This window comes from Tenrec ecaudatus, chromosome X (genome assembly GCF_050624435.1).
Source record: "Tenrec ecaudatus isolate mTenEca1 chromosome X, mTenEca1.hap1, whole genome shotgun sequence".
NCBI lineage: Eukaryota > Metazoa > Chordata > Mammalia > Afrosoricida > Tenrecidae > Tenrec > Tenrec ecaudatus.
This window is the reverse complement of record NC_134548.1, coordinates 53731022-53756477: the sequence shown is the minus strand read 5'-3', so window position 1 is coordinate 53756477 and position 25456 is coordinate 53731022. Positions and strand designations below refer to the sequence as shown.

Genomic DNA, 25456 nt, shown 5'->3' with positions numbered 1-25456 from the left:
ATATGCAAAAATGGAATTTTTTCAACTTAATAAATAATACCTTTTAAAAACTAATATATAATATTACACTTAATGGTTGAAAAAAAACAAGGCAAGGATGTCCACTCTCACGTGTCTTTTTCAATATAGTGCCAGAAGTTCTAGTCACTGCAACATAAGGCCATAAAAAGGAAACAAAAGGCACCCAGAATAGAAAGCCAGAATTAAAACTGCCCTTACTTAGAGATAAAATGATTGTCTATTCAGAAAATCTCAAGGAATCAACAACAAAAAACTAATAGGCCCCCCTCCAGGGGGACAAACCACAGAAACCATGGGAGAAGGGAGACAGCAGTTGGTGTGAGATATGAAAATAATGATAATTTATAATCTATCATGGGGGGGGAGGAGCTGACACCTTCCTTAAACAATCGCTGAAGACAAAGCAGGTACATAAGCAAATGTAGTGAAGAAAGCTGATGGTGCCCAGCTATCAAAAGACACAGCGTCTGGAATCTTAAAGGCTTGAAGATAAACAAGCGGCCATCTAGCTGAGAAACAACGCAGCCCACATGGAAGAAGCACTCCAGCCTGTGTGATCATGAGATGTCGATGGGATCAGGTATCAGGCATCAAAGACCCAGAGCAAAAAAACATAATGTGAATGGGGGGGGGGAGTGTGGAGTGGAGGCCCAAAGTCAATCTGTAAACAATTGGACATTCCCTTACAGAAAGGTTGTGGGGAGAAGATGGGCCAGTAAGGGTACAGTATAGCACCGATGAAACATACAGCTTTCCTCCAGTTCTTTAATGCTTCCCCCCCGCCGCCCTCCACTATCATGACCCTAATTTTACCTTACAAATCTGACTAGACAAGAATATGTACATGGGCACAAATAAAAGCTGGAAACACAGGTAATACAGGACAGATAAACCCCTCAGGACCAATATTGGGAGTAGCGATACCAGGAGGGGAAGGGGAAGGTGGGAGGAGATAAGGGGAACTGATCACAATGATCAACCTATAATCCCCTCTCAGGGGTATGGAAAGTAGACAAGGGGGTGAAGAGAGACATCAGTCTGTGTAAGACATGAAAAAATATAAATTATCAAGTGTTTATCAGGGAGGGAGAAAAAATGAGCTGATACCAAAGGCTCAAGTAGAAAGAAATGCTTTGAAAATGATGATAGTAACATATGTATGAATGTGCTTAAGACAACGGATGTATGTATGGATTGTGATAAGAGTTGTAGGGGGCCCCCAATAAAATGATTTTTTTAAAAGCTGATACCAGGGTCTCAATAGAAAGTAAATGTCAAGAATATAATGATGCCAACATATGTAAAAATATGCTTGATACAATTGATGTGTAAATTAGAATAAGAGTTGTAAGAACCCCCAATAAAATGATATTTTAATAAAAAATATAATAAAACTATATGCTAATTCTACAAAGTCCACGTGGAAGAAACACACCAGCCTGTGTGATCACGAGCTGTCAAAGGGATCGGATATCAAGCATCAAGGAACAAAAAATCATATCATTGAAAATGTGGATGAGTGCAGAGTGGAGATGCAAAGCCCATTGGTAGCCAACCGGACACCCCCTTACTGAAGGGTTGTGGGGAGGAGATGAGCCAGTCAGGGTGCAGGGTTGCAACGATGAAACATATAACTTTCCTCTAGTTCTTAAATGCTTCCTCTCACCACTATCATAATCCCAATTCTACCTTACAAATCTGCCTAGACCAGAGGATGTACATTGGTACAGAGAGGAACTGGAAACACAGGGAATTCAGAACGGATGACTCCTTCAGGACCAGTGGTGAGAGTGGCGATGCCTGGAGGGTGGAGGGAAGGTAGGGTAGAAATGGGGAACTGATTACAAGAATCTCCGTATAGCCTCCTCCCTGGGGGATGGACAGCAGAGAAGAGGGCAGGGGGAGACGTCGGACAGTGTAACATATGACAAAATAATTTATGAATTATGAAGGGTTCATGAAGGAGGGGGGAGGGAGGGGGAAAATGAGCAGCTGATATTAAGGGCTCAAGTAGAAGGCAAATGTTTTGAGAATGATGATGGCAACAAATGTACAAATGTGCTTGACACAATGGATGGATGTCTGGATTGTGATAAGAATGTTACGAGCCCCCAATAAAATGATTTAAAAACCATATGCTAATTCAAAAACTAATAGGTGCATTCAGCAAGTTCTGTATGCATTAGGACAATACAGATACCAAAATAAATATTGTAATACCACTTAGTCACTGAAAAAAAGAAACTCTTAAGTGTAAATATAAGAAAACATGTGTACAGCTTGTATACAGAATACTACAAAAAGCTGATAAAAGAAATGAAAGATCTAAGTTAGTATTACCCAAAGTGGGTGAAAACACTCCAGAGAGCTGAAACAATCCAGGAGTGGGGGCTGCAAACGCAGATACCTACACTTTATTTATGAGTTATAATACAAAAGTTTTTCATTGCCAGGGGGGCACTGAGTAATTTTTTTTCTGAAAAGGAGGCAGTAGGCCAAATACGTTTGGGAACCTATGAAAGTAAATACAGAGACATGCTATGCTCATAGATTAGAATACTCAACATAGCAAAGATGTCAATTCTCTAATATTGATAAATGAGGTTAATATAATTCCTTGCAAATTTCCAGTAAGATTGATTTGTAGTTATTAGCCAATTCTGTTGGCTTTATAAAGACAAAGGAACTATCCACTGCCATCAAGTCAATTCTAATTGAAAGTGACCCTGTAAAACTTTAAGGGAACAGACAATCTCATCTTTCTCCAACAGATGGGTAGGTACGGTTTGAACTGATGACCATGGGGTTAGCAGTCCAATGCACTAGAGAGCTAAAGAACTAGAAAAGCTGAAACCATTTTTAAAAAGAATAATGTTAGAGGAATCATTCTACTGGATCTTAAAACTGAATAGATATAGTTACAGGAATAAGACTGCATAGGGGGGCACACGTACCAAGAGAGGAGAATTCAGAAACAAACCCAGATGACAAATATGTCCAACTGATTTTTCTCTCTGTCTTTGTTGTCCAACCAATATTTTCAAAGATGCAAAAGAAATGCAATTTAGGAAAGACAGCATTTTTTAAAAGTGCTGTACAAGAGTATCTTTATCCGACATATGGGAGCAAAACATGAAGGGAGCGCAACAGAGCCGCCAAGAGAGCAAAGCAATAAAGTCCTCGAGGAATCCAGAAAATAGACTTCAGACTCAATTGGAAAGCATACATCAGGGTCAGCAGAAAGACCTGGAACTATTTATAGGCCCCTTTCTTCTTCTTTTTTCACATCTATCTTTAAAAAAAGAGAGTGAAAACCAGTCCCAGTCATCACATTAAACAAACCAAACTCAATGCCATTGAGTCATTACTGACTCATGGTGACCCTCTGTTTAAGGGAGTAGAAAGCCCAATCTTTCTCCCGCAGAACTGCTGATGGTTTTGAACTGGCTACCGTGCAGATCACAGCCCAACACATAACTACTACACGACCGGGGTTTCCACCATCACATTATGGATGTTAATTAATTGTTAAAAAAAATAGCAGGCTAATTTTGAAGTTGATAATTTTGAATGGCCCCTGAATGGTGTTATAAATATTCAAATGGCATTTGGCAGAAAAACTGTCCCACCCCTGAAGTAGAGTGACTGAGGTGCTAAGGTGAACAAGGCATACTGGTTTGCTTGGAACTTTCTGGTTCTAACCCTAAACATCTTATGTCCCTGTAAGCCTCTTAGTCTCAGATAGCTGGTTACCTTAGTCTCATCAAAGAAAGGAAGAAATTGGATAACTACAGGATTTAGGGGAAGGATGGAGTCCAGGTAAAATTTAAATGAAGCAGTGTTTTGATAAGCCCAGAGCAAAGCTGGGTACCACCACAAGAGGGTCAACATCAGATCCATCCCATAAAGTGAGTACAGTGTCCTGTTTCTTTTTTTTTTTTCAATTTAACTAAAAGATCATTTTATTGGGGGCTCTTACAGTTCGTATAACAACACATACATCAATTGTATCAAGCATATTTGTATATATGTTACCATAGTTATTTTCAAAACATTTACTTTCCTTTTTTTATTTTAATCATTTTATTGGGGGCTCATAGAACTCTTATCACAATCCATACATCCATCCATTGTGTCAAGCACATTTGTACATTCATTACCCTCATCATTCTCATAACATTTGCTCTCCACGAAAGCCCCTGGCATCAGCTCCTTATTTTTCCCCCTCCCTCCCTGCTCTCCCCTCCCTCATGAACCCTTGATAATTTATAAATTACTATTTTGTCATACCTTACACAGTCCAATATTTCTCTCCCTTCACCTACTTTTTGTTGTCCATTCCCCAGGGAGAGGGTTATATGTAGATCCCTGTAATCAGTTCCCCCTTTCCACACCACCCTCCCTTCACCCTCCCAGTATCGCCACTCACATCATTCATCCTGAAGGAACCATCCAACCTAGATTCCCTGTGTTTCCAGTTCCTATCTGTACCAGTGTACATCCTCTGGTCTAGCCAGATTTGAAAGGTAGAATTGGGATCATGATAGTGGCGGGGAGAGGAAGCACTTAGGAACTAGAGGAAAGCTGTATGTTTCATCGTTGCTACACTGCACCCTGATTGGCTCATCTCCTCCCCACGGGATATCCAGTTGCCTACAGATGGGGTTTGAGTCCCCACTCCGCACTACCCCTCATTCACAATATGATTTTCTGTTCTTTGATGCCTGATACCTGATCCTATCAACACCTCATGATCACACAGGCTGGTGTGCTTCTTCCATGGGGGCTTTGTTGCTTCTGAGCTAGATGATCGCTTGTTCACCTTCAAGTCTTTAAGACCCTAGATGCTATATCTTTTGGTAGCCAGGCACCATCCGCTTTCTTCACCACATTTGCTTAGTCACTCACTTTGTCTTTAGCGTTTTTGTTGGGAAAATGAGCATCATGGAATGCCAGTTTAATAGAAGAAAGTATTCATGCATTGAGGGAGAACTTGAGTGGAGGCCCAATGTCTATCTGCTACCTTAATACTAAACCTGTAAATATATGCACATAGATCTATTTCTCCATTCTCGTATATAAATATATTTACATATGTTCATGCCTTTATTTAGAATACCCTTTGCCTCCTAGCTCTTTCCTCTATTTCCTTTGACTTTCCTCTTGTCCCACTATCATGCTCAGCCTTCGTTTGGATTACAGTAATTCCTCTCGGTTACATTACCCTTGATCATGCTCTACCAGGCCGGCTACACCCTCCTCACCACCGATTTGGATCCCTTGTCCCTGGGTTTGTTAACACCAATTCCTTTTTTCTTCCTCCTGCTCCACCATCATGCTGAGGGTCTGGTTTCTTTAGAAGCACTATAAAGTAAAAATAGAGCTGGAATGTTTGTGCAGATACCACTTCTCTGAAGCTTTGTCCCGTGGTTCAAAATCAAGGTTTCCTCTTTGGGTCAAAATGGCTTAGATTAAGGTGAGGGAGAAAGGGTGAACAGATTATAAGAATCGACATATAACCTCCTCCCTGGGGGATGGACAGTGGAGAAGTGGGTAAAGAGGGATTTCGGATGGTGTACGATATGACCAAATAATAATAATTTATAAATTATGAAGAGTTCATGGGGGGGGGTGGGAGCGGGGAGGGAGGGGAAAAATGAGGAGCTGATAGCAAGGGCTCAAGTAGCAGCAAATGTTTTGAGAATGATGAGGGCAACAAATATACAAATGTGCTTGACACAGTGGATGTATGTGTGAATTGTGATCAGAGTTGTACAAGCCCCAATAAAATGATTTAATTTTTTAAATGACGTAGATTCTCCAGGGAAGCGTGTGATGTTTTATTTACTTTAAAATTATACCTTACTGAATTTTAAGGGAAGATTTAGAGAGCAGCTTCGGCTTCCATTAGACAATTTCTACACCAATTGTTCAGTGACATTGCCCTTAGTCTTCACAATGCTCATTATTTCTGTTCTGATCTGTTTCCATTAACTAGTTTCCTTGTTCCCTTACCTTCTCATCTTTGTTTTAAAATAATTGATGACCATTTATTCCCCCAGAGATGACATTTAAAAGAGCACAGCACTCAAATAAATAAATAAATAAATATTTTTAATTAAAAGAAGAGCACAGCACTTACAGGTGATATTCATTATGGTGAGCCCATTTGCTAATTGCTAGAAGGTAATAGCGGGTGCTAGTCTTGGTTCAAGGTTTGAGAACTATCTGAGGACAATAGTCTTGAGGAACCCTTCAGTCTCAAGTAGTCCAGTAGATCTGGAATTTTTAAGAATTTGAGGTTCTGTCTCATACTTGTCACCCGTTCTAGCAGGATCCTTCTATTGTTGTAGTCTCAAAGTCAATGAAGCCCTGGGTCACGTACACTCTTAGTCCTGTAGACTAGTTACTTTCTTATCTTTGGCTTTCTTCTTTCTCATTTGCTCCAGAGGAGTAAATAACATTGTATTTCAGATGACCATTTGCAAGTTTCTAAGATCCTAGATACTATTTACCAAACTAGGATGTGGAACATAAATGTTACAGTTATTTGACCAAGTTTTTGCCACAAGACCATGGTCTTAAGCCTTCAAACCCAAAATCCCAATCCCATGAGGAACTTGATTATAGTGAAGAAGTAGCAATAACTATGCCCCTGTATACTTTATTCTATATAAGTGTATATGCACAATACACATAGATGTACATACATACAAATAAGCACACACCCAAAGGTTCGGGGAAAATGGAATGAATAGATAATTGAATTTTTCCATGAACTTTTGGAAGTCCCTTTGTATACATGTATACTAACATGTACCTACCCATACACAAATATGTCTAGATATATGCAGATATACCTGCATATATATTTTGCAATTGTTGTTATTGTTTTAAAATTATATATGCCATCACGATTACCAAAAGGTCCATTATTTGTGTACCTTTTGGGCCATCATTTACTTTTGTCAAGTTGTGCACATATGATGTTACCCTTTCTAGCAGCAAAAATAACAAGTGTCTACAATCTAGAGAGGGAATCCCTCTCTCCCCATCTCCTCCCTGAATCCCTGGTAACTGCAGATGGGTATTAGTTTCTGTATGTTTACTATTTGTGTAATTTCATAAAAGCAAGAACATGTATAATATCTGTTTTGTGTGTATTTAACTTATTTCAATCCACTTAATGTCTTCCAGGTTTACCCATGTTGTAATATGCTTCAGGAACTCATGTATGTACCACATTTAACTTATCTTTTCATCCACTGATGGGTACTTAGGTGAATTCCATTTGTTTGCTACCGTGAATAGTGCTACAGTGAACTGATACATCGACACTGTTTGAACTAGTGCTGCAATGAATAGGGTGTCTGTCTGTGCTTGTCATTTTTATTCGATACCTATGGTATATAGCTTAGAGTGGAATTTCTAGGTCATCTGGCAGCTGATGTAATTTTAAACAACAAAGTTTCTGACAATCTATGGTTCTGAAAGACAAGGTTTCTCAGTAAGTCTGGCATTCGTTTGAGGCAAGTGAGGCACTTATCTCAATTGCAAAATTTAAAAGGTTACCAAAAACCTCAATAATCAAGATTAAAACATCTTAATGCAATATTTTCTTTTTTAAATTGTATTTATTTTTTCATAAATTGTTTTATTGGGAACTCTTACAGCTCTCATAACAATCCATACATCAATGTGTCAAGCATATTTGTACATATGTTACCATCAACATTTTCTAAACTTTTTCTTTCAACTTGAGCCCTTGTTATCAGTGCCTCTTTTTTCCCTTCCTCTCTCCTCCACCTCATGACCCCTTGATAAATTATAAATTATTATTGTTTTCATATCTTATACCTTCCGCTGTCTCCCTTCACCCACGTTTCTGTTGTTTGTTCTCAGGCTAGGGGTGGGGCTATACCTCGATCCTTACAATTGGTTCCCCTTTTCTCCCCCTTCTCCCTCCACCTTCCCCCTGACCTCATGGTATTGCTACTCCCATTACTGTTTCTGGGGGGGTATCTGTTCTAGAGTCCGTGTGTCAAGAGCTCATATCTGTACCAGTGCACATGCTCCGGTCTAGCCAGATGTGTAAGACAGAACTTGCGTCATGATAGTGGTGGGGAGGAAGCATTAAAGAACTAGAGAAATGTGTGTTTTGTTGGTGCTATACTGAATTCTGGCGGATTCATCCCTTCCTTGTGACCCTTCTGTGAGGGGATGTCCAATTGACTACAGATGGCCTTTGGGTCTCCAAAAGGGGGTCTCTGACCACCCCACCCCCTTGTTTGCCTCAATAAAAGTGTTTGTTTTGGATCTTCTGATGTCTGATATCTGATCCCTTCGACACCTCGTGATCACAAAGGCTGGTGCGACGCCTTCCATGTGGGCATTGTTGCTTCCCTGTGAAATGGCTACTTGTTTAACTTCAAGTCTTTAAGACCCCAGATGCTACATCTTGTAATAGCCAGGCACCATAAGCTTCCTTCACCACATTTGCTTTTGCACCCATTTTGTCTTCAGCAATTGTGTAGGGAAGGTTAGCATCACAGAATGCTGGGTTATTAGAACAAAGTGTTCTTGTGTTGAGGGAGTACTTGAGTAGAGGCCCAATCTCTGTCCGCTTCTTTAATGCTTAACATATAAATATATGTACATAGGCTTATATTCCTATCATTCTATATTAGTGTATTTACGTATGTACATGCCTATGTTTATACCTCTATAACGGTCTTTTGTGTCCTAGTTCTTTCCTCTATTTCCTTTTACTTTCTTCCTGTTCCACTATCATGTTTGACCTTCATTCGGCTCTCAGTAATTCCTCTCGGCTACCTTACAATTGATCAAACATCATCAGGCATTCTACACCCTCCTCATCATTGATGTTAGTTAGATCCCTGTTGTTCCCCATCCCTGAATTTGTTGGCTCCCCTCCCCATTCCCTCCACCTCTTCCTCTCTCCTGCGCCCTGCCCCATGCCCCCCACCATTGGTACCATTGCTTTCTCCTCAGGATTGTTTATTCTGCCTATCTTATATCGATAGACATTAAAAATAATAAATATATAAAACCTATAAATAGTTCCAGGTCTGTCTGCTGATCCTTATGAATGTTTCCCAACATGTTGGGAAGCATTCATAAGGGTGTCAAGTCCTGCCCTCTGAGTCTGAAGTCTATTTTAGGATTCCTTGGAGACTTTCATTGCTTTGATCACCTTGCTGCTCTGCTGTGCTCCTTCATGTTTTGCCCCGGTGTGGGGGGTCAGACAGTGCACCATTCCTGCACTGTTTCTCTAGTACTGTCCCCTGATACACTGTGAGTTAGTGTGGGGATGCCGTGTCTCATGGTGGGGCTGGCCCTATGGTCCTCTCTATGTCTTGGCTGCTCTGTGCAAGAGTATCCTCCTTGGGGCTTGGTGGGACAGGATGCACGTTCTCTCTCTCTCTCTCTCTCTCTCTCTCTCTCTCTCTCTCTCTCTCTCTCTCTCTCTCTCTCTCTCTCTCTTTTCCTTAGTTTGCTCCCATGTGGTCTGGGCAAGACCCTCCACTCCCCCTGGGCTGTATCTTCAGTGCTGTCCTCTGAAGTGCAATCTTCTGGGGAGGTGATCAACGTAGCTGGGATTGGGGCTGGCCCTGCAGACCTCTCTGTTGGGTCACAGCTTGATGCCGGTATGTTGCCCTCAAGGCTTGGCGTACCAGATAGAGGTCTGGTCCTTCTCTCCCTTTCCTGTGGAGACATAAACAATACCCTCCCTGTGGCTAAGTTAGTGCCCTGTTCCCCGACTACCCACGTCCTCTTTTTTATCTTTTCTCCTCCTTTTAAGTTGGCTTCCATACGCATCCCTGGAATAGGTCTGACCCCTGCCAGAGAGCCTAGGTCACACCCCGGAAATTTATGCATTCAGTGGCTTTTCCCCTGTGTCCCTTGTGCTTTTTTGACCTTACCTCAATGAATTCATGCTGTGTTTGTCTTTGTGCTTGGTTTCCTTTGCTTAGCATAATTTCCTCCAACTCTTTCCAAAAGGCAATGTGCTTCATGCATTCATCACTGCTTTTCAGGGATGCGTGGTACTCCATTGTATGTATGCACCAGTTTTTAATCCATCCACCCGTTCGTGGAAATGTAGGTTATTTCCAATTCATTGCGATTGTGAACTGCACCACAGTGAACATTGGAGCGCAGATGTCTGGCCATGGTCTGTTTTTTACCTCTTCTGGGTATATGCCCAGTAGGACATTGCTGGATCATATGGTAGCTCAATTTCCATTTGTTTTAGGTATCACCAAAATGATTTCCATAACAGCTGCACATACCTACAGGACCACCAGTAGTGGATGAGAATTCCTCTCTCACCGCACCCTCTCCAACACTTGTTGCTTTCTGATTTTTTGAATTGAGATATTTTTTAGGGTGTTAGGTGGTATCTCATAGTTGTTTTCATTTGCATTTCCCTTATGGCTAATGATCGAGAACATTTTCTCATACGTTTATTGGCTATTTGGATTTCCACCCTTGTGAAGCTTCTGTTCAGGTCTTTTGCCCACCTCCTCAATGGGCTATTTGGTTTTTCTTTTTGTAGGCTAGCAGAGTATTGTAGATTTTAGTAATAAGGCCTTTGTCTGATGTGCCATTGCTAAATATGCTTCTCTAGTCTGTGGGTTGTTATTACTCTTGCTGAATTCTTTCGATGTACATAAGTGTTTTATCTTCAGTATGTCCCACTTGTTAATTTGTGCTTCCTCTGTGTGTGTGTCCTTCCCTATTTTTGATAGCCTATGTATTCCCTGTGTCAACGTTCTTAGGTTTTTCCCAATTCCCTCATTAATGGCCCTAATAGTTTGGGGTTTTATCTTGATGTCTGCGATCCACCTTCTTGTGCATGAAGTGAGGCAAAGGTCTGGCTTCAATTTTCTGCAGGTAGACATCCATTTTTTTAGCACCACTTGTTGAGGAGAGCATCCGCTCTCCACTTGGTATTTCTTGGACCCTTATCAAAGATCAGTTTTCTGTATGGTGATTTCTTTTCTGCATTTACAGTTCATTTCCTATTTAGACTCATGCAGCACATGCAATGATACCAAATGCAAGAAGATCACAAGTCAGTGGGTAGAAGGTCTTGTGGATCCAATGCTAGTGGAAAAATCTCAACACTGGCACATGTGCCCTCCAACTCTCTGAGCGTCTTAACAACAGGAAAGGGGAGGCAGAGAGAGTGTGTCCCACCTCCAGAGAGGAAGACTGAGTTCCCAGAATCCTCAGGAGAAGGCTATGCCCACACAAAGGCACCATTGGCTATGATCTGGTTGACAGGCTAGACTCCACCCCTTCACTCAAGTTGACAGGAGATTGTGTAACTGCTACAGTGGCCCTAAGAGGAACTGCTTCTCTTTGGTGAGATGTGATGTTAGCTGGTAATGATAATTTCACAGGCTTTCTGTAGTCCACGGGCCAGACATTCCCCACTCCTGCTCTAATGTGTGGTCTCCCTCACTGCAGCAAGTTAATAAACCTATTGCTGTTGGCCAGTGGATGTGTCTTTGTAGCTTAACAGATGACTTTTGATCAAGGGTATTTTTGTTGGAAGAGTTCACAGATGTCAAGTTGGAGATCAGTCCTGATCTGCATTGATGATAGACAATCTAAAAAGCATGGGTTCAAGCTCCAGATCAGAAGAGCATGGATAAGGGAAGAATTCATTGAAAACTAAATGCTCAGCCGTATTACAAAGGCACTCACGATGGAAGCGTTATCAGAACTCTAGAGTTGAGAACAGACTCGAGAATACGGCTGGGATCAGAGGTTGGGCCAAAGGTACATTGATATTGGAAATGTTTTTAGCAAGAGTCATGGGCTAGTGGAACAGACAACAGGTGACCAAGATTGGGACCCAGCCATATGAGCGGTGATAGTTGAAGACTTCATTTTTTCTGTTTAAGTTGATGCCGAGTAGCACTACACCCTCCTCCACCTCTACCTCATGCACCGTGGGATCAGACCATGGAAAGCAAGAATTCTACCTCTGAACCACCATTATCCAAGTGTAAGAGTTCCTAGAAGCCAGGAATTTGAGGTCTTTTTGTCTAGACTAGGTCTGAGGAGCTGCAGATAAGTGATGCAGCTAGCCAATGGCTATGTATGGGAGGTGGATCCTGATTTCAAGTAACCAATAGAATGAAACCGCAACCTGCAACTAGGAAGAAACCTGTAACTAGGGAGAAACTCCTGATGATGGCAGGATGGGAGGGGCAGGATCTAGCTTGAAATGCTATGGACAAATAAGCAGTGATCCTATGAAAAGTTTGATGCTTTGGCCAGTGGTAGGTAATGATAAGCAGTTACTAGGTAGCAGACTCCCTTGCCACGTGAAAGACACAAATGACTAATATCAGAAGTGAAAAGGGTATATCACTATAGGTCCTGAAGCCAATAAAGAGGCAATACTACAAATAAATGTTCTCATAAAAGCGACTGGTTAGTAGAAATGGGCCAGTTTCTAAGAAGCTACAAACTAGCAGAACTGAACTAAGATAAAATAATCTGAGTAGCTCCATCATCATTCAAGAGGTTTAATTGGTATTCTGATAACTTAAGAAAACAACGTCTCTAGATCCAGATGGTTTCACTGGAGGTTTATACAAACATTTGAAGAAGAATTAACACCAAGTTTACATAATCTCTTCTAGAATATAGAAGAGAACATTTCCCAAATTATTTTATGAGACTAGAGTAACCATGCTACAAAAAACCAAACCAAGCGTACACAAACAAAGTAAACTATAAACCAATCCCTCTCATAAACTTAGACATGAAAGTTTTGAACAAAATATTAGCAAATTGAATCTAGCAATATATTAAGAGAATTCTACAGGATGGTCAAGGGAGATTTCTTCCTGGTATGTAAAACTGATTCAACAGTTGCAATTCAATGAATGTCATCCACTGCATTAAAAACCTAACAAAAAGTAAAAGCAAGCAGTCATCTAAGTAAGTTGTCAGCTAAGCCCACACAGAAGAAGCACATCAGTCTGTGTGAGCCAAAGGTTGTAAATAACAAGATCCAGCAATCAGTGGAGGGAATGTATTAAAGCGTAAATTTTGAGCAGCCAGTTTGCAGAAGGCTGCGGATGACTGTGAAAACTCAAACGCCATTTGCAGAGTCCCCACAGGGACTAATCCTTCAGGGAATACCCTCACACCACTGACCAGGGATGCGGCAAGTCCTGCCTTCAGAGCACACCAGAAAGGGGGTTAATATCGATATGTTGTCATGGTTGTTAGATGCTGGAGGATTGGTTCTGACTCATAGCAGCCCCATTACAACAGAGCCAAACACCACCCAGTCCTGCGCCAGCCTCACAATTGCTCTTATGTTTGAACCCATTGTTTCAGTCACCGTGTCCATCCAGCTTGTCAAGGGCCTATTTTTTTTCACTAGCCTTCTACTTTACCAAACATGATGTCCTCTCGTGGTAAACATGTACAAAATACATGAGATGACGTTTTACCATCCTTGCTTCTAAGAAGCATTCTGGTTGTACTTCTTCAAGCACCGTCATTGAAATGCAGTGATGTTTCTTTGGTCCTTCTTATTCAATGTCCAACTTTCACATGCACATGAGACAACTGAAAATCCCATGGATTAAGTCAGGTGCATCTTAGTCCCCAAAGTCACATCCTTGCTTTTCAACGCTTTAAAGTGGTCCTGTGCAGCAGATTTACCTAATAGACCCCATAACGGCGAGCATGGTATGTGAATTCTGTGTGGACATTACAAAACATCATTATACCCAGCAGAGACATTGAGAGTGCCATAGGAGAAGCGGTTGTCAGAATTGGTAGCGAGCTTATAGGGTAGAATCATGCCTCACCTGTCTCACTGAAATCAGCCTTGAGCTGTTGATGCTGAAGATTGTCCCTCCCCATTGTGACATTGGAAGAGGGTGGATGTTTCTCCTCAACTACACACCCATTCCTGAGAAAACTCTCAGCAAGTTTGTAACAGAGAAGTATCTCAACTTTATTTAAAAGTGTCTTCAAAAGACCTAAAGAGCATCATATTACTGGCAAAAGACTGAATGATTGTCTCCTAAGATGTTCACTCTCATCAATCTTACTGAACACAGTACTCAAAGTTCTAGCCATCAAAATCCAGCAACACAAGAAAAACATATAGGTCAGAAAGGAAGAAATGAAAGTGTCTCTATTTGCAAGTGGCATGATTATCTATGGAAAAAATTCCAATAAAACCAAAACAAAAATGCAAAACAAAGAAAACACCCTTCTAGAACTAGGAAGCTCGGCAAGTATCAACACACAGAAAAAACAAACAATAAACAGTGAAATATCCACCTTTATCAATAACTGTATGGTAAGAAGCAGCATGAATTCAATTTCCTCCTTAAAATGGATCCAGGCAAAGAAAAAAAAATGGATCCAGGCTTAACCTTACCACATTTCTTTTTCTCATCACCAGTGCCCTACCTCCTAGAATTAGATCAAACCTCATCCCTGGCTACCCTATACCAGATCAAATACCTCTGGCCTCCCTAAACCAGTAAAAACACCGACATAGAAAGGGTTGTATACTTCAGATCAATTGCCTTTGTAGCCCTTCTCTGAATTCAGTATCCCAAGCTAAATTAGAGTCTTGTTGCCTTGGTGAGTTTAATTCTCTAGAACGGCTAACGGAAACCATGCAGATCGCCTATTTATTATAGCCAGAAGGACACAAACCAAGAGGCCTATCAGGTGTGATCTGGAAGAGGTTCTGATATAAGACCTTCATTGTTCCCAGGGATTTGCCACCCTTTCCTAAGCATGGATGTTCTCATCAATATAAGAAGCTCAACTGCTAAATTATTCAGTCTTTTATAATAATGCATAGTCATAATTGGTGCCGCCTTGCATATACATGATCAGCCACATCAATGAATATGCATGACTGATTGCAACATGGCAACTAAACTCTTCCTGAGGTTAGTTGTCAGGTGTGGTCTTGGGGCTTGCCCACTCATTTGCTCACATTAAGTAGTGCCGGCTGATTTTAGGCAAAAGGGGGTTAATACCTTGACTGCTCACAAATGTGAAGGGTTACTTTTATAAACTAGAGACAAATTTGAACTCTTTATTCCACACACATAAAAACAATCACGGTTTTAACTGTTAATATAAATGTAGAGAAATTAAAATGCAAACATGATTTACAATGACTCCGAAGAAATAAAATACTTATATAGACACTTAAGAAAACAGGTAAAGAATCTGCATGCTGGGAATTTTTATTCTTTATTATTTTTGTGATGAGAATTTGTAAATGTTGATAAAAGAAATAAAATGGCAAAGATATATTGTGTTCATGGATTGGGATGTTCAACAGAAATGCCAATTCTTTGTTTAATGAAATTCCTATAAAAATTCCAGCAAAATATCTTGTAGACATAGAGAACATTTTTTTCCCTAAAATTTATATGGAGTCCGGTCTGACCACCCCCACGGTGGGGCAAACCAAGAAGGGAACATAACAGATAAGCAACAGGAGGAAAACAAAGCCCCAAACCCCTGAGGAGTCCCCAAAATAGATTTCAGACCAGGAGGGGCAGTTCCCGGAACCCACCAGGACCGGTAGAGAGATAGTCCTAAAAGTCAGCCAAGAGACCTGGAATTATTTGCTTTTCCATTGTTGTTTTTCTTTTTTTTTTTCACTTTTGGTTTTGATTGTTATTCAATCTTTTTTTAACCTCCTTTTATTCAATCTTTTGTTTTGTCTCTGCTGTTGTTGTTTTGCTGACCTATATAAGACAGGCATGGGAAGCAAGCACAAGGAGAAAACAACAGACTTTCAGAGGGACTTGTGGGGAAGGAGGAGGTGGGGAAAGTAATGGTGAGCAAACAAGGCCATAGACAGAGGAACAAGTAGGGAATTAAACTCAACAATGAGGAGAACATAGAGATCCTGGGAGTGCTGGAATAACAGCAATCTAACTAAGAGGAATTGCTAAGAGGCAGAAGGGTGAGTGGGATGATGGGGCAAGAAGATAAAAGGAAACAGGAAAGAGCTAGGAAGCATAGCTATGGATAGAGGAATAAACATAAGTGTGTACTATGGAAATACATTAATTCATAGAAATAGAGGCATTGGCCTATGCACATATATTTACATGGCAATACATTGAGGAAGTGGATGGACTTTGGACCTCTGCTCATGTGCTCCCTCAGCACAAGAACACTTTGTTCTAACAACCTGGCATTCTGTGATACCTTCCCAGCATAATAGCTGAAGGCATGGGTGCATAGCAAATGTGAAGAAAGCTGATGGTACCCGGCTATCAAAAGATATAACATCTGGGGTCTTATGGCTTGAAGCTAAACAAGCAGAGAAGCAACAAGCCCACATGGAAGAAGCATACCAGCCTGTGTGATCATGAGGTGTCATCGAGATCAGGTAACGGGAATCAGAAGACCCAAAATAAACAAACAAACAAAAGACATATTGTTGGGAAGGGTCAGAGCAGAGACCCAAAACCCATCTCTAGACAATGGGACATCCCTAACAGAAGGGTCGCAAGGAAAAGATCAACCAGGGTGAAATATAGCACCAATGAAACACACAATATTCCTGATTCCTTGAGGCTCCCTCACCCCTACTATCATGATCCCAAGCCTGCCTTTCACTGCAGGAAGGGAGAACTGATCTCAATGATCAATGCATATCCTCCTCTCCCAAGGGGGACAAAAAACCAAACGTGGGTTAAAGGAGACACTGGTCACTGTAAGATATGACAATAATGATAATTTATCAAGGGGTCACTAGTGGGGAGGAGAGCAGCTGATACCAAGGGCTAAAATAGAAAGTAACTGTTTAGAAAATCGCAATGGCAACATATGTTCAAATATGCTTGATACAATTGATGTGTGGAATGATATAGTGCTGATTTGTTTAATTATATAGAAAGGCAAGGGGGAAAAAAAGAAAGGCAAGGGAATTAGAAGAGCAAACAAATTTTTGAAAAGAATAAAGTGAAAAGACTCACTCTGCTCAGTATCAAGAGTTATCATGTACCACATTTTACTTATCCTTTCATTCAATGTTGGCTATTAAGAGAGGCCTGCATTTTGAACTGGAAGGAAATAAGAGAAAGGGCCACATGATCCAGTTCTAAGTTCCATCATGTTTTTTTTGACAAAACAACAACATTTTGATGTTACATTCACTTTATTTGGTTGCATGTGGTCATTTGGGAGGTAAATAAACACCCCTCGTAGAGAAATATAACTATTCACACTTTAAAAAACAGAAGAAAATGCACTTGATTATAGACAATCCAATCAGATACTTGCTCCTATTGGTTCTATTCCTAAAACTAGTCTTTCAGTTGGTGCACTCATTAATCTATGCCAAGGAAGACTACCGAATATTTTAATAGACCTTGTATTTTGTTTCGAAATAGAAATAGAAAATACAAAGATCTCCAAAAAAGCCAGGCCAAGATGAGTATCCCCATGAGCAGGGCTAGTCACAGAGCAGGAATACTTTAGGACCGTGTCCTAGTTTTCCCAGGATCCCTTAGGTGAGACCGCAGACGGATTGACGTATTTGAATTACGTTGCTAAAGAATGTGAAAAGCACCACGAACTGCTCAAAGAACAAACAAATCTGTCTTGAAGGAAGTATGACCAGAGTGCTCTCTAAAAGCTAGAACGGTGCGTCTCATGTACTTTGGACACGTTATCTGATGGGACCAGCCCTAAGAAAAGGACATGGTACTTGGGAAAATAGCTGCTGCTGCTGTTGTTGTTGTTGTTGTTAAATGCTGTCAAGTCAATTCTCACAAGTATGGAGCCCATTGTAACCGGCTCGTCACGAACCTTTCCATGATGTGCTGTCCCTCTAATTTACCTACTATGAAATTTTCTCCAGGGACTGATCTCTCTTGACAACATGGCCAAAGTACATGAGATGAAGTCCCAACATCCTGACCTCTATTCTGGCTTTACTTCTCCCAAGACACATCTTTTGGTTCTTTTGGTAGTCCGTGGTATTTTCAATATTCTTCTCCAACATCTTAGTTTGAATACATGAGTTCTTCTTTGGTCTTCTTTGTTAAATGTCCAACTTTCACATGAATATGTGAGAATTGGGAAATACCATGACTTGGGTCAGCCATAACTTAGTTCTCAAAGTAGCATCCTTTCTTTACAACACTTTAAAGTAGAGGTCAGTGAAAAAGAGAAAGACCCTTAATGAGATGGATGGACACAGTGGCTTTAGTAACGGGCTCACCCGGAACAATGATGAGGCTAGCACTTGATTGGGCCCTGTTTTGTTCTGTTGCACATAGGATAACTATGATCCGTAACCAACTGGATGACAAATACCACCACCACCGCCAAGAAAGGAAGGATCAGGCAGGGCAGAGGAATCCACAGTGAAAGAAGATAGGGGGAAATTAAATGAAACAGATTAAACAGCCAACTCAACAGATGCAGAGCCTTTAAGAAATTAATCTATGTTGTGAATTTCCACAAGTAAGAACATTTCCCCCAGTGACTTGACGACGGACCTGTTTCTTTCCGTATGGTATCTTGGGAAAATCGTGTTCCAGAAAAACATTTCTGAAATGCTTGTCTTGAGGTTAGGAGAGAAAAAAATAGTAGGGGATAATAGCACAGGAGCACTCTGTTACCATGGTAACTAGAAGGCTTAGGCCTGATAAGATCAACAAAAAACATCTGAAATGACAGCTGGGGACAAAGCCTGAAGGTAAAAGAAAGCTGCATAGAAAGGACACCTGGCATGGCGAGCTTTCGGAATAGAACCAACCAGAACGGTCTGACTGGATTGTCCATAAGAAAGCACATTTTCCATGATATTTTCCTTGTGGTATTTTATTCGTTATTTTCCAAGCCTTTTATTGCAGCTGCTGTCAGAAAAATGAACAAGTCATAGTATAGATAATTGTAAGTGACATCAAAAGTGAAGATCCACCCACAGAGTGGCACCCAGGTCAAGAAATAGAGCACGATCAGCCAGAAAGTCTGAAACTCACTTTTTACCCCAAAGTAACCACTATCCTGGCCTGTTATACCATAGATTAATTTGGTGGTTTTTGCTTGTTTGTTTGTTTTCCTCTCTTCTTGGGCTTTCATGACTGCAATCATCAAGTACGAGAGGGTTTCAAAATGTTCATGAAAAAATTAATTTTCAGGGTTAGGGTTAGGGCTAGGGTTAGGTTTGGTGTTAGGGTTAGAGTTAGGTTTAAAAAATTAATTTTTCCACAAAATTTGTGAAGCCCACTTGTATCTACACTTATGTCTAACTTTTGTCACTCACCATTATGCTATGAGATTCACCCATGTTGCATATACCCATAATTCGTTTGTCTATTTTCGGTACAGTATTTCATTGTGTGAATATGCCAAAATGGATGCATTCTACTGTTGACAGAAGGAGCCTCCGTGGCACAATGGCTACAGCCCTCAGCTGCTGAGTGAAAGGGCAGCAGTTTGAACGTACCACCAGTTCCATGGAAGAAAGCTGTAATCCTGTGCGCCCATCAAGATCACACAGTCTTAGAAACCCGTGGGGTCGTTATGGATCAGAATCAACTTGATTGTAACAGGTTTGCTGTTTGGGGTTTAGCATTAATAGACATTTATATTGTCACCAGGTGTTTACTTTTGCAAATCACAATTGATGTGCCCATTCATATCTTTTGGGTGCAATGTATGATGTCTTTCTATGTATATGCTTAGAAATAGAATAGCTACATCGTCTACCGTCACAACAAGCATCAATGGTATTGAGTAGATTCTCAGTCACAATGACCCCATGCATGCTAAAGTAGAACTCTAATCCACAGGGGGCTGGGGGTAGGGGCACGGGTGGGGGGGGAGAGATAACCAGAGTTTTCTTCTACAGCACATCTGGGTAGACTTGAACCTCTAAACTATTGGTGAACAGCATTGCTTAAGTTAAAATATAATAAATAGTGCCATTTTTTCAAAGTCACTCTACTGACTGGTATTCTCAACAGCACTGTATGAATTTCGATTGTCCCATATTTTGTCAACATTTGGCATTTTTCTAATTATTTGTGTGTTAGTCTAGGTAAACTAGCAAAACAAACCCAGAGACATTCATATGTGCATGAGAAAGAGCTTTATAGACAAGAGCAATTGAATATTGAGAAAACATCCCATCTCAGTCCAACATTAGCCCATATGTCCGATACCAATGTATAAATTTCTCTTCAGACTCACGAAACACATGCAATGACACCGAATGCAGGAAGATCACAAGCCACTGGGTGCAAAGTCTTGTGGATCCAGTGGCGGTAGAGGCATCTCAGCACTGACAGGAGTCTCCACGTAGTTCCTTCAGCGCCAAGACTCTGACGGCCATTAGCCTGTTTCCATGTGGACTGTCAACGAGAATGTCTCTGGAAGTGAGAGCCTGTCCTGCTTCCAGCGAGCTATTTATCTCCTTAGCACCTCCAAATGAGGTCATCAAGCTGTGACCTGATTCACAGGCTAGACTCCACCCTATCACTCTTAATACTCTCAAATTGACAACAGATTATGTAACTACCACAATTGTCAATAAGCAATCCTTTGAAATATCAGAGGACGTCATGGCTAGAAATGAAATATAAACTACATTGTGTACTTAAAAATAAAGTCTGGGGGTGGACAAATGATCCTACCCAAATCACTTTGATGTTGCAGGTTTAGATGTACTCAGTTTTTCATTATAGGTTTTCCTTAGCAGAAGGAACCCTAGTGGTACAATGGTAAAGTGCTCGCTCTACTGCTCACTGTAAGTTTAGTGCTTTGAACCCATCTGTGGGCTCTGTGGCAGAGTCCTGGTAGTCTAGTGGTTATGGACTGGACCACTAATCACAAGGTCAGCAATTTGAAACCAACAACTGTTCCTCAAGAGAAAGATGGGGCTTTCTACTCCCATAAAGATCTACAGTCTCATAAACTCACAGGGACGGTTCTCCCCTGTCCTATAAGGTCACTATGAATTGGGATTGACTCAATGGCATGAAGCTGTTTGGGTTTTGTTGTTGTTGTTGTTGGCTCTGTGCGTGAAAAGACCTGGCAGTTGCAGCCATAAAGATTGCAGTCAAGACAATACTGTAGGGTAGTTCTACTCTGTCATATAGAGTCACTCTGAGTCAGAATTGACTCAATAGCACAAAACAATAACAGTGTTCATCATCTTTATCACAGATATCTAAGATATCGGCACATCTTAGAAGTGAAGAGCCTGTTTCTATTCTGGGCTTTATATGATTTGCATATATTGACTTGGACATAAAGGTCGCTCATCTCCCATCATGTGAAACTTTAGTATTCAACCTGCTACTGTACAACACCGTTTGACTGAAATCATAATATTTCAGCCTTAAATACACAGCTCCTACAATCCCAAATGTTGGAGCTTATAGATCTGATTGTTATTTACATACAAATAGTTTCCTGGCTGACACAGTTAGGCAAGAGGAAAAACTCATGGTTTCAATGATTAGGAGAGAAGAGATTCCAGCTCTTTCAGGAATGCCAGGAAGAACCGAGACCATGCAGTGTTGGGGGAGCCCAGCACTCTTCTGTGTTGCCCCTGAGTCTTGGCAGAGATCAAATAAGTGGGCCCCTTCCCATTTGTCTCTCACTATAAGTTTAAAAATATTACGTAAAACAAAGTATAGTTACTGCTTCTTTTTTCCTCCATCATTTTATTTGGGGCTCGTACAACTCTTATCACAATCCATGCATCCATCCATTGTGTCCAGCACATGTGTACATTTGTTGCCATCATTTCCAAAACATTTTCTTTCTACTTGAGCCCTTGATATCAGCTTCTCATTTTTCCCCTTCCTCCCTCCCTCTTGAACCCTTGATAATTTATAAATTTTTTCATGTCTTATACTGACCGATGTCTCCCTTCACTTCCTTGTCTGCTGTCCACCCAATTGGGGGGGGGTTAGGTAGGTCATTGTGTTTAGTTCCTCCTATTTCCCTCCACCCTCCCCTTACCCTCCTGGTATTGTTACTCTCAATATTGGTCCTGAGGGGTTTATCTGTCCTGGATTCCCTGTGTTTCCAGCTCTTATCTGTACCCATGTACATGCTCTGGTCTAGCCAGATTTGTAAGGTAGAATTGGGGTCATGATAGTGGCAGGGGGTGGGGAGCGGAGGAAGCATTAAAGAACTAAAAGAAAGTTGTATGGGCGTCTGGCTCCCGCTCTCACAGCCATTGCAGTACATTGAGCTCCATAGAGACAGCGCCGGGCCAGGCAGAGCCGGGCCAGGCAGAGCCGGACGGCACTGGGCGACTCTGTGCCTCGCGGACGAAATAAAAAGATAACAACATGGGCAAAGGCGATCCTAAGAAGCCGAGAGGCAAAATGTCATCCTATGCATTTTTTGTGCAAACTTGCCGGGAGGAGCACAAGAAGAAGCATCCGGATGCCTCTGTCAACTTCTCAGAGTTTTCTAAGAAGTGCTCAGAGAGGTGGAAGACCATGTCTGCTAAAGAGAAGGGGAAATTTGAAGACATGGCTAAGGCGGACAAGGCCCGTTATGAGAGAGAAATGAAAACTTATATCCCTCCTAAAGGGGAGACAAAAAAGAAGTTCAAGGATCCCAATGCACCCAAGAGGCCTCCTTCGGCCTTTTTCTTGTTTTGCTCTGAGTATCGCCCCAAAATCCAAGGCGAGCACCCTGGCCTGTCCATCGGGGACGTTGCGAAGAAGTTGGGAGAGATGTGGAACAACACTGCGGCCGCTGAGCAGCAGCCTTATGAGAAGAAGGCCGCTGAGCTGAAGGAGAAATAGGAAAAGGATATCGCCGCGTACCGGGCTAAAGGGAAGCCCGACGCTGCCAAAAAGGGAGTCGTCAAGGCCGAGAAAAGCAAGAAAAAGAAGGAGGAGGAGGAGGACGAAGACGAGGAGGAAGATGAAGAAGAGGAGGAGGACGAGGAAGATGAGGATGAAGAAGATGATGATGATGATGAATAAGTTGGTTCTGGCGCAGTTTTTTTTTTCTTGTCTATAAAGCATTTAACCCCCCTGTACACAACTCACTCCTTTTAAAGAAAAAAAATTGAAATGTAAGGCTGTGTAAGATTTGTTTTTAAACTGTACAGTGTCTTTTTTTTGTATAGTTAACACACTACTGAATGTGTCTCTAGATAGCCCTGTCCTGGTGGTCTTTTCAATGGCCACTAACCTTGCCTGGTACAGTATGGGGGTTGTAAATTGGCATGGAAATTTAAAGCAGGTTCTTGTTGGTGCACAGCACAAATCAGTTATATATGGGGATGGTAGTTCTTTTTTGTTTCATTTTTTTTCCTCTTCAGTTGTCTATGATGCAGCTTATACAAAATAATTGTTGTTCTGTTAACTGAATACCACTCTGTAATTGCAAAAACAAAAAAAGTTGCAACTGTTTTGTTGACATTCTGAATGCTTCTAAGTAAATACCATTTTTTTAAAATTAAAAAAAAGAAAGTTGTATGTTTCATCGGTACTATACTGCACTCTGACTGGCTTGTCTCCTCCCTGCAACCCTTCTGTAAGGGGATGTTCAGTTGTCTATAGGTGGGCTTTGGATGCCCACTTCACACCCCACCTCATTCACAATGATATAATTTTTTTGTTCTGGGACTTTGATGCCCGATACCTGATCCTATTCAACACCTCGTGATCACACAGACTGATGTGCTTCTTCTATGTGGGCTTTGTTGCTTCTCAGCTAGATGGCCACTTGTTTATCTTCAAGCCCTTAAGACCCCAGATGCTATATCTTTTGATAGTGTCTTCACCACATTTGCTTATGTACCCGCTTTGTCTTCAGCAATCGTGTTGGGAAGGTGAGCATCATGGAATGCCAGTTTAATAGAACAAAGTGTTCTTGCATTGAGAGAGTACTTGAGTAGAGGTCCAATATCCAGCTGCTTCCTTAGTACTAAACCTATAAATATATGTACATAGATCTATTTCCCCATAGTCATATATAAATATATATATGTACATGCCTGTATTCAGGCCTCTTTATTAACTACCCTTTGCCTCCGAGTTCTTTCCTCTATTTCCTTTTACTTTTCTCTTGTCCCACTATCGTGCTCAGCCTTCATTTGGATTTCAGTAATTCCTCTCGGTTACATTGCCCTTGATCAAACCCTGCCAGGCCTCCTACACCCTCCTCCTCATCAATTATAGATCACTTTTTGCTCCCTTGTCCCTGGGTTTGTGAACACCCACTTCCTTTCCCCTGCTTTCCCCCTCTCCCCTGTCCCCCTGGAATCCTTGGTCCCATTGTTTTCTGTCCCAGATTGTTTATCCCACCTATCTTATCTTGACAGACATGCTGAGATAATAATATGAACAAAAACAAGACAGCGCAAAAGAAAGCAAAGCAACAAAAAAGCACGACCAAAAAAGAGAGAAAAGCCTATAAATAGTTCCAGGCCTATTTGTTGACCTTTAGGAGTGGTTTCCGGTTGAGTGTGATGGGGTGCCATGCCCTGGCCCCAAAGTCTAATTTTGGTATTCCCTAGGGACTTCGTTGTTCTGTTCCCTTTGCTGTTCTGTTTGCCCTTAGTGTTTCACCTCGGTGTGGTAGGATCAGATCAGGCACAATTTCCGCACTGTCACCAATGTTGTCCTCCTTAGTGCTATGCGTCAGTGAGGAATGCCGTGTCTCGTAGTGGGGCTGGCCCCATGGTCCTTGCATTGGCTGCTCTGAGGAGGAATATCGTCCTCAGGGATTGATGGCTCCACTCTTTCTTCCTCTCCCTTCATTTGCCCCTGTGTGGTCTGATCAGACATGTCTCTCTCCCTTGTTACTGCTTCTTTTTTTCTGCCAGCAGGTTTATTGGTATATAATTCACATATCATACAATTCAATGGTTCAGTCACATCAATAATGACCACAATCCGTTTGAGAACATTGTCTTCTTTGTTGTGCTCATTGTTGTTAGGTCCCCATTTCCCCACAATCTCCCTGCCACACCCCCAAAGAACCATTGATCCAGTTACTGTCTATAAGCTTACCTACCCTGGATTTCATATACAAGAAACATTAATTAAAATAAACTAACAATAATAACAAAGTAAAATAAATAACGCCTTCATTAAAAAGAAAGCAGAAAATGTGAAAAATGAACAAATTTAAATGGATCGTAAGGGAGATCAAATGATAGGATGCTGATTTTAACCTACCTGCCTCTGCAATAATTCACTTCCCAATCTATTCTGCATGATAGCCAGGCTAGCCACAGCCCTGGCCTTTGTTCAGCGGGGATTCACCAGGGGTTTAACTTGCATGTCTTTCCCCTTCACTTTGTTAAGAAGCAGAAGCAGCTTTAAAAATAGTTCAAAGGGGAGAGTTACTGTTTCTTTCTATAAGTCTTATCCCTACATTCTATGTG

The 25456-nt window shown here is 41.2% G+C and overlaps 2 pseudogenes; one reads left to right on the top strand and one right to left on the bottom strand.

Moving 5' to 3' along the window:
* Positions 1-13944, bottom strand: part of LOC142433379 (protein transport protein Sec61 subunit beta pseudogene) — a 52315-nt pseudogene extending 38371 nt beyond the window's left edge.
* Positions 13945-22323: 8379 nt separating this feature from the next.
* Positions 22324-23138, top strand: LOC142434474 (high mobility group protein B1 pseudogene; annotated as a pseudogene).
* Positions 23139-25456: the final 2318 nt, after the last annotated feature.